The 10,860-nt window shown below is 36.4% G+C and overlaps 1 pseudogene; it reads right to left on the bottom strand.

Moving 5' to 3' along the window:
* Positions 1-1,840: 1,840 nt before the first annotated feature.
* The window catches only part of LOC138385689 (large ribosomal subunit protein eL6 pseudogene), a 137,984-nt pseudogene continuing 128,964 nt past the window's right edge, over positions 1,841-10,860 (bottom strand).

Below are 10,860 nucleotides of genomic sequence, written 5' to 3'. Positions count from 1 at the left end.
CGTCTCTGTAAGTCTGATAATATCTTTGTGATGGATTACCATGAGGGTTATAATCTCTCAAAACAAGTAAAACAGATATCGTTTAATAGGCTCCAAACTGCTGCTATAATGAATCAAAATAATAATACATGTGAAGAGCTTTTTAACTATATAGACCACACATCTACTTAATATTAATTAATGCTTTAAAGACATTTAAATAATGGTCAAGTTCATGATAGACGACACCTCTCAAAAAGCACAAGGTACAGTAAAAATAAGGTATAAAGGATAAAAATGACACCCTTATCTATAATAAGGATTTGATCAATTCAAGAGCTATTTAGAAGCCAGGTAAGGATGAGAACCCCACTCTGCCTGATTCATAGTGTGTGGTGATCTAGGAAGCCAAGTACATACAAATTTGAGCACATTGTTTTATTTGTTTTGATTAAGATTGTGTATGTTTGCACAGCTGTTTGAAAATTTAGCAAATAATTTGGGGCCCATTAGCCATTTTATTACTGTAGGGAAGGCAAGAATGGCTTTCCTCCCCTTCTATGTTATTTTCCTGGGCTACTAATTAAATCAACACAAGACATCTTCACAGGAGAAAAAGCATTTTAATTATCACACACACACACACACACACACACCCCTTTATATTATAGATGTAGACGTCTTCTGCAAAAGGACAGCTTTTCAGAGCTACTCCTGTGTCTGCAGTTTCTCAGAATAACCAGTTTAAAATATGCCGAAGAAATATTTGGGGGTGGCATATTCTGGTCTCCTCCAGTCATTTTTGGGGGCAGTGTCTCCTGAGCCAGCAATACTTTGCAATGATTTTAGTGAATGGAGATCCTTTCAAAATGTAAGCCAGGTCATACCACTCTATTGAAAACCCTGCACTGGCTCACTATTTCTCTCAGGGCAAATGCTAAAGTTCTTCAAATGCCCCATAGGGTATTATATAATCTGCCCTCTGGCCTCTCCTTTACTTCTCTAACTTCTTCTCATACAACTCTTTCCTCTCTTACTCCACTCCAGCACGCTATGCTCCATGCCTTCCTCAAACACATCAGTCTCACTCTCACCTCATGCCCTCAACACTGACTTTCCTCACGTGGACAGATCTGTTCCCAGACATCTGCAGCACCTGCTCCCACACAGCTTTCAAGAGTCTTCTCAGAGGCCACCTCAGTGAGGGCAATTCTAAGGACTTATTTAAAACCGATCCCATCTTCTCCTCTTACAACACTTTATCCTGCCTCTACCTCACACCTTCTTTTTCCACACCACCTGTAACTATCAAAGCCATTAGATAATTTCCTTGCTGATTATTTTATTATTTATATTGTCTAGTGTCTTTCTTCCCCAGCTGGAATATAAGCTCCCAAGGATGATGATTTTTGTCTGTTCTGTGCAGTGATATATCCCAAGTACCTAAAAATAATAAAATGGGTGCAGTAGACACTCAGTTAATATATGTTGCATAAATGAGCATTGGTGTTATGCTTATTATATCACGCAGATTATGTGTTGGCAGAAAAGAGATCTAAGAAATATTGAATTCTACTTTATACTCACCTAGCTCCCACCTAGAAGACTGTCTGATAAAACCTGTCACATAACATACACCTGCACATGTGTGCTGATTAATGGATATATTAATAGCTTGTGGGGTCGTATAGAAAGATGGGAGAGAAGATTACTTTATACAACACACCAAAGCACTTCTCATAATTCTCTTAAACGTTGTTGTCATTCCCAAGTGTTAATTTCTTTTATTAATGTATCAGTTATTTGAATAGGTTCATGATAAGAAATTTAAACACCAATTTGTGAGGATAAACTCCATTTGTCAGTGCAAACACAGATTATAGGTAGCCCTGGAGCTGCGGAATAGCTTTGATTTTTGGTAAAATTTGTGAGTCTGCAGTTTTATGATCAAACTTGCTCTGCTTTGTAATCCCAAATTTCTTTTGTTGTATCAAAGATCTCACCTTCTTGGTGTCTGGGCTTCCTCATCTGCTTCTTGAAATAAGCATCGGTAAAATGTCTTGAGATTTTCACATTGCTGATATCAATGTGGCAATGACGAATTTCTGGTATGTTCCATGTAGAGGACCCAGAGGTCCAGCCCAAAGCAGCTGCTTCAGGAAAAGCACTCTCTGTGGCACCAGTGAGAATAATTAGAATGGTACCAGAAGTGATGCTAGCTGGAAGTTTTCTCACACACTGACAGAAGGGTTTTTTGCTAGGGCTCAACAGCTTTTGATGAACATCTTCAGTAGGGTATTATCTAGGCATTTTGTGAAGTTTAACCACCTGGTACCACCATTCTTGTCACTCTCAACTGGTTTTGTGACAGAAGTAAAAATCTTTCCTTCTTATTCTTCTCAATTTTGGAGTTAGTGGCCAAGTACTTCCTTTTGTGCATAGCCTTTCTGGAATACGTAGCAGATTGGTAATATCTGCCAACTCTTCTGACAAGAACAGGATTTTGGCTGCAGTGGGGCTTCCCCGTCTTGGGCTTTTTAGCCCCGAGGTTACCGTTTTAACCTTGCTACTGGCATCAGCCTGCTAGGGTTCAGGTTTCTCGTTAGTATCCAGCTTCTCTGCTTTTCCACTGGCTACCTTGCAGGATGGGAAATAGCCCAAGTATTTATTTCTCATGGCAGCTGCCACATCTATACTTTCTCCCAGAGCTTTGTGATCATCTCATTCCTCCCCCTCACCCTGATTTTTTGGAGTCACTTGACCTCTTTTCAACAGGCTATGATTAACCTTCTCCCAATTGTGTATCTACCTTATGTGAAATTTAGCAAAACAGAAACTCTGGCTAAGGAATCCTCTCTCTTTAACTGTGACCTTTGGGGTGTGCAATGTAAAGAGAGATATCATCTTGTTGTTTTATGTGAACTCAACTTCTTCTCTATAGAGTGTTCAGTAATGAAAGGGTATTATTTAGTCTTCTTGGAAGCAATGAGAGAATAAATTATTTTATGAGATAAGTTTTATGTCTATATATAGGGAATCCAACCAAGATTTTTGTCCTTCTCCAAGAGACAAGAGAGTTAAACTAGGGCGATACAAGAGAAGCAAGTCAAACTGAACCTAACAGAATGATAGAAATGGATTGTATCCAGAGTCCTAAGAAAAAAAGCAATAAAGGGAGTTTTAAACCAAAAACAAAATAAGTAGACGAGACCAAGAAATAAAAATCCAGAGAAATTCGGAGGAAATGAATCAGAAGTAAAAGTCACAGAGATGATAACAGCCAATAGCGAGAGAAATAATTAGTTGAATGTAAAAATAACTATTCATTAAGTAGTAATCCACAAAATTGAATTCAAAGAGACAAATGTATTAATAACTGCCTCTCTGTCTATTGTGGGAAACATGCAAAATGTTGCATTTTTATCCTAATAGTGTTTGGTTGTTACTTTTGGCAGACTTTGAAACCTGCATATTCTCTGTGATGTTCTTTCAGTGTGAGTTCAGGTGTGCAGGTCATCAGAAGGGTACCTCATACCCACAGTTAGTCTTGTTGATTTCCTGTATTCCCAGGGACTTGATTGCAGAACCACATGGAGCGAAGAGAGAATAACTTTGAGATTATTCTGGAAGAATTATCAGCGTACAAGGAGATCATCTGCATTGATCTCAAAATTTAATGCATCAAAATGTGATGTGTATACTTGACTGTCGAAAGGATTTACACTAAATAAATATATGTACAAGTGCAGTCTGCATTTGTTAATAGCAACTGTATATCATAATATCAACTTTATATCCCCATGTATATAAAGTAGGTTTCATGTTACCCAGAACAATGAAATTAAAACTGTGAATGATCAAGAAAAGTGAGAAGGATTCCCAGCTGTCACTCCCATTTCATCTTCTTTGATCTCTTTTATAAAGAGGTTCGGGATGAGATTTTATTAAGAAAAAAAATGTTTCCACCATTTCAAAACATTGCCTAGCAGCTATAAAGGAATAATTAAAATATAACACTGGAAATACATGGATATCTGTGATAAATTCTTTGTGATCATTTCATTGCTTTCAGTTAGTGACGTGGCATTCTTTTTTTCTTTAGGAGCTATCAATATTGGGCCATATGCTATTTTTTTCCTTTACTCTCTTTCCTTCTTCCTCTTCTCATCAAAAGTCTACAAATAATTATAAACAAATATTAACAAGTTATTTAATAGTACCAAGAAATATTAAGCTAAAAGACATGTCATTTTTTCCATGGAGCTTTTGTTCCAATAGAGATGATAGGGCTTATACAATTAATTGCATGAAATCACGCCTAACTGTAAACTGAAATGAGATCTCTGAAGGAAAGTAACAATGTCCCAAGAAAACAAATAACTAAGAAAGAGAAGAGAGACACTGATTTTAGGGAAGATGATTTATATGGGAACTGTGGGATACTTGGAAATTATTAAGGTGAAAAACTGGGGTTTGCCAAAGAAGAAAGATGCAGTGACACTGCTAGGGTTGAATGTTCCTGTCAATAGTGTAATGTCACTGTGCCCTCTCTACCTGCCTACTACTCATGGCAATAGAATGTGCAAACATTTCTGGGATTTTATTTTGTACCTTTGTAATTTGTTTTCTAGGAACGTGGGAATCCCATGAATCTAGAATGCAGTGGGTTTTCAGAATTAAAAAGAGAGAGATGGACTTGGTGATATGGGACTGAATAAGAAGGAAGGTAAGACAATGCAGAAACTTGCTCAACATGTTAAGAACTCTGGTTTTCTTTCTAATAATATTCAACAACAGTTCATTCTACAAAAATGTATTGCCAGCATACTATAGGCATTTGCAGGTATATACTAGCGAAGACAATGAATAAGAAAATGATGCTGCGTGTTAGAAGGTGCTAACAGATGAAGATAAAGAGAATCAGGAGTGAGGGCAGCAGTGATATAATATATTAGTGCAATAACACTATCGGCTTTCTCTTTGAAAGACTGAGAACCAGCTGGATGGGAGAGTTTTGCAATAGTCCAGGGTAGAGGTAATGGATTGCCCTGAGTTCAAGGTAGAAGAGATGAGACGTAAATGGATTTGAGAGATATGGAGCAGGTAAAATTGGCAGGATTCCATGATGCATTTGGTATGAAGGATGAAATAAAAGAGGAGTATCAAGGGTGGATCTTTGGTGCAAAATTGATCAATGGTAGTTCCATTTTTGAGACAAAGAAGACTGGATAAGGCTAAATTGGTGACTTTTTCAAGCTCGTAGTAATCAGGAAACTTAAATGAATTCCTTAGTATAATCCTCCAAAAACTTGTGACATGGCCTGAGCTGTACACATATTCTTTTTTCTTTCATCACTCTTTAAATGCATTGACTGTTTGCAGGTAAATTTGTATTTTAACAGTGGTTGTGACTCAGCTAGAGTTAGTAATAATTTAATGTGACAGAAATCTGTTCACTTAGATCTCATTGGGTAGCATAAATCAATTTGTTTATATGATAGAGGTTTGCAGCTAAAGTTGACATTTTGCTTTCCCTCTAAGCGTGAATTGCTATTTCTTCAATAAACTTTATTGGGCATCTGCATATGTATGTCACTCTACCAATTGTTGTTGGGTTATGGAATGAAACATTAGGCTTGTTTACACATCTTTAATTCTTCTGAGAATTGACAAAATGAAGAGAAAGTTTATCACGCATGTACCTTTGGATGCTGCTTACCATATTGGCATTTTGGTCCTAGCTGCTGCTCACACAGACCTCTCAGCGATTGTCCACTGTCATTAGATGCTGTCAAGATCTCAATTACAGCCCATTTCACATGTAAAAGAAAAGTTTTGCACTGGACGCTTGTTACAAAGAGTAAGATATATATTTTTCAGACTATTGCAGTATAGGAGAAACTTTAGTGTGAACTAGGCTCAACTCTACTAAAATAAAAGGCAGGAGGCTTTTTAAATGCGAGGGTGTGCTAAAAGAAGAGGATTCAAGGATATAGGCAGCAGGATGGGGAGGAGGGAGGATTTGTCATGTGATGGATTTGTCATGTGATTAAGCCATCTGTGTTTGCTAATTGACACTTGTCTAGAGGAGAGAAATACATTTCTCATATCTTTACATAGGAGGTAGTTTTGCAAATTGGAGCAAAGTGCCCCCCAAAGTTGTGTTCTTGCCTTTCCACAAACACTGGGAGATAGAGGAGGATCTGTCTCTTTAGATGTTTGTATTTCAAAGAAACAGCTCCCAGATCCTTGAGGAAACATTTCTTTGTTGTAGGAAGGTTACAATTCAAAGGAGCAGAGAAAGGACTGACAATTGCAAGAGTTCAAATACAAATGCTTTAAAAAAAGGGAGGTCAGTGGCCTATAATCAGATGTTGACTGGAACAACAGTAAATTCCTTTGGCAGTATTGAGCTTTCCCAGGTAGGCATTTTAAGGGGGTTCGGATCCTACGAGGGACCTTGGTCTTGGGCTGAATAAACCAGGCTAGAGTATTGTTAAGTCTCAGTGTGGAGGGTTGAACAGAGTCATTTGTGCCAAGACTTTTTCAGCTTTCACTCAATTCCCATCACTCTAAAATTGACTGTACTCATCCACCAAGTTTTTGATTCTCTTATCCAACTTAACACTTGGAGCTGCTGAGGCATCTTGCACTTGAAATATTTTTGGGGAAATCTTCTATCTACTGATACAGTCTGTAATGCCCAGTGTTCCCACCTACTATGATTGTATTTCTCAGGGATCATATGGGTTTCCAGGGGCATTTATTAAATAGTTAAATGTGGACTCAAGTACAAACATTCACTATTTGTAAATTCAAATCACCATTTCCTTCTTACATGTAACGCTTTTTCCTACGACATCATTCCAGATTTCTTCCTCATTTTTTTCCTTAGGGAATTTCCTGGTCCTTTTACTCTCATGTTGTCTTCTGTTAGACGACTCATTCCCTTATTCTTAATAGACAGATCAGTGCATGTCAGAAAGAATCTTAATTTTATATAAGATTTTTATCTCTCATGGGTTAAATGGTTGCATTTTTAAAATTGGTTGATGAAACTAATGATATCTTATATGTTATCTGATTATATTCTTCACATATTAGTTCATCTGAAACTTAGTTTGAACTTAATCAGCATCTTAGCCGTATTTAGTTCTACCGCTGTAAAATGCCCATATTAGTTGCAAAAGGGACAATTTTTTTAAATTATGATTTTTGTGAGTGAATCAGCTTGACGGCCATATGACATTGTAAAATTTTCAGGTAGAAGTAATAGTGTGATCCACTCCTGAAAGAAATCTGTTTAGCCCTCCACTCTCCCTTAGATCTCTATGCTGAATTCTCTCATATATAAAATGGGGATTCTCTGTTAACTATTGTGGTTTATCAAGTGATATTTAATGCCAGGAATGAGACCAATTAAAATTTACATATTTATACATTTGAATTTTGACAATAGTTCTTGTTTAAGTGAACTTAAACAAGTTCAAATAGTTCATATTTAACATTTTTTTTATTCAGGACTTTCTATTATTAGTAATGAAAATGTTAATTGAGGATGACTGGGCCCATATTTTTGAATAAGAAATATACCCTTTTATTGAATATTTAAACTATGTGTAAGTGCATATAAACAAACTTCAGATACCACAGTGTGTTTTTAGTGTTAAATTCCAAACTTTCCTCATATGTGGAATGGTACTTCCTGTAGTCCAGTGCTGAAAATAAAAAGGTCTTATACTAGTCTCACTGCATCAAAATGCCTTATTGTGTATTGTTTAAAAGAATAAACTGCTCAATTTAGCTTTCTTATCCCTATGATTTATTTATGCATTTGATGCTTTTCAGAGTAGCCCTACAATAAAGGCCTTAAGTGATGTCATTTGCTTATAAATCCAACATGAGAAACCTAAAAGTTGACTCTCAGCATTTTCTTTGCCTTCTTCATTTTGTGGTTGGTTGTGACCTACATAATTTCCCTGAAATGAGTCAGGTTCCTTCCAAATAGTTTAGCATTCCAAGCACTCCATATAGGCTACTGCTGCACAATACTTGTTCTTTGCTCATTTCTACTGCCAACGTATTTTGTTATAAAAATGAACCACATTTTTTTTTGCCAATAATAATATATTTGCTGTAAATGTTATATTGCAAATTTCACCAGTTTCCATAAAAAACCTTATCATTGCTACTTCTTTTCTCTAAAGAAATAGATGTACAAAAATTGTCTGGAGAGGAAAGATTTTAAATATTAATTGCATATGTAGATGGTTCCAAGTGATATCCGGCAAAAGCTTGGAGTAATTTTTCAGTTCCATTCACCTACTTAGCGTGTATACCAGGGTCAATCATAATGGAAAAAAAAAATCCCCCAAACACACAACTACAGCTTCATTTTTCTTATCCTTTCTGTAATGGAGGCTCCAAGTTGACACAGATGGTAATAATAAGGAGGCAAGTTCTGAAAGCTGCCAACTGCGTCATCCTGACCTCTTTCAACACACCTCATCTGAAACGATAACTATAATTCCTGTCCTACATTATACTGTGCCGTAGTGCCACACATCTTTTAAAAGTATTAAGGAAACCATTCAGAGAGCATTATTGGAAAATAAGAGAGGGCAAACTATTCTGGTCAACCAAATAATGAGTTTTAATACTTCCCAGCAGTTACCTAAAATCCCAGCTGAATTCCAAGACTTTAAGAGGTAAAGAGGAAAAAGGTCTTGCTAGATAGAAGTGAGGGATAGGCTGGAGGAGAGTTTCTTTAGAGCTCACGTGCTATCTAGCAGTGTTATCTTCTGCCACTTTTGTCTGCAATATTTCAACGTATATAAATCCATTACAGCACTGATGAAAGGCCACCATATCAGAGGTCTTTCTCTTTTAGAAGAAACATTCATGAAAAGCAATTACATTTTATATATGACTAGAATGACTAATTGGCCAAGAAAAATTCTATCCTACTTTATTTTACCTCTAACTTAAAAAAATATGAGTAGCCATAGCACTTTAAAATTAATTCATTCAATAAATATTCCTTGTCCCTTTTTACAGTAAGATGATTAAATAAAAAATTTTGTCAAATACCATGATATTTATCTGCGTGAAAAAAAATTTTACAATTTACTGTAAAAATGAACATTGCTGTGGCCCTAAAACTGAGCCATATTGACACAACTGCAATGTTAAAGTAAAAACCAATAGTCTGTCACAATGAATTTATGCAAGCCATTTACATAATTCTTTTAAAATATTTAGAATATCTGAAAATAGAAAACAAAATGTCATTTATTATTGATTCTCTCAATCCTGCAGTAAGCAGAATTCAGCTCAGATAGTTCAAGAAAGTTTCCAGAGTAAGAACATAGCCAATGTATGCTGAGGCACCCAGAGGTTAGCAGTAGTGGGAAGTCCTTACAGCCCTACAGCTGAAGAACAAAGGAAGGTAACAGCGCTACTGAATTCCAGGTGTACTAGAGCCTTAAAGTAGTGGTGTTCCTGTTTTAGTCTTCTACATGTGGCTATCCAGTTTTCCCAGCACCATTTATTAAATAAGGAATCTTTTCCCCAGAGTATGTTTTTGTCTGCTTTGTCAAAGATTAGATGGCTATATGAGGATGGTTTAATATTTGGATTTTCTGTTTTGTTCCACTGGTCTGTGTCCCCGTGCTTATGCCAATACCAAGCAGTTTTTATAATCACAGCCTTGTAGTATAGTTTGAAGTCTGGCAAATTAATACCTCCCATTTTATTTTTGTTGCTTAAAATTGCTTTTGCTAAACGGGGTCTTCTCTGGTTCCATACAAAGCGTAAAATTATTTTTTCTATATCTGTGAAAAATGATGTTGGTAATTTAATAGGGATTGCATTGAATCTGTAGATAACTTTGGGCAGTATAGACATTTTAACAATGTTGATTCTTCTGATCCATGAGCATGGTATGGTTTTCCACCTATTTACATGCTCTGTGATTTCCTTTCTCAGTGTTTCATAGTTCTCCCTATAGAGGTCTTTTACCTCCTTAGTTAAATATATTCCTAGGTATTTTATTTTCTTTGTTGCTATTTTGAAGGGTATTGAGGACACACAGCTTTCCCCTCTCACAAAAATCAAATCACGGTGGATAACAGACTTAAACCTTAGGTAGGAAACTATTAGAATTCTAGAACAAAACGTAGGAGAGACTCTTACAGACATTGGCCTAGGCAAAGAATTTATGAAGAAGACCCCTAAGGCAATCACAGCAACAACAAAAAATAAATAAATGGGACCTGATCAAATTAAAAAGCTTCTGCACAGCCAAAGAAACAGTCACGAGAATAAACAGACAACCTACAGAATGGGAAAAAAATTTCGCATACTACACATCAGATAAAGGACTGATAACAAGAATCTATTTAGAACTCAGGAAAATCAGTAAGAAAAAATCAAACAACCCTATCAAAAGTGGGCAAAGGACATGAATAGAAATTTTTCAAAAGAAGATATACAAATGGCTAACAAACATATGAAAAAATGTTCAACATCTCTAATCATCAGGGAAATGCAAATCAAAACCACAGTGAGATATCACTTAATTCCAATGAGAATGGCCTTTATCAAAAAGTCCCAAAACTATACATGTTGGCGTGGAAGCGGAGAGACAGAAACACTCATACACTGCTGGTGGGACTGTAAACTAGTGCGATCCCTGTGGAAAGCAATGTGGAGATACCTTAAACAGATTCAAGTAGGCCTACCATTCCATCCAGCAATCCCATTATTGGGCATCTACCCAGAAGAACAAAAGTCATTCTATAAAAAAGACACCTACACCCAAATGTTTATAGCAGCACAATTCACAATTGCAAAGATGTGGAAACAACCCAAATGCCCATC

The sequence above is a fragment of the Eulemur rufifrons genome, chromosome 7 (assembly GCF_041146395.1).
Source record: "Eulemur rufifrons isolate Redbay chromosome 7, OSU_ERuf_1, whole genome shotgun sequence".
NCBI classification, from domain to species: Eukaryota; Metazoa; Chordata; class Mammalia; order Primates; family Lemuridae; genus Eulemur; species Eulemur rufifrons.
The sequence above is the reverse complement of the archived record's forward strand: the minus strand, read 5'-3'. Positions and strand labels throughout refer to the sequence as shown.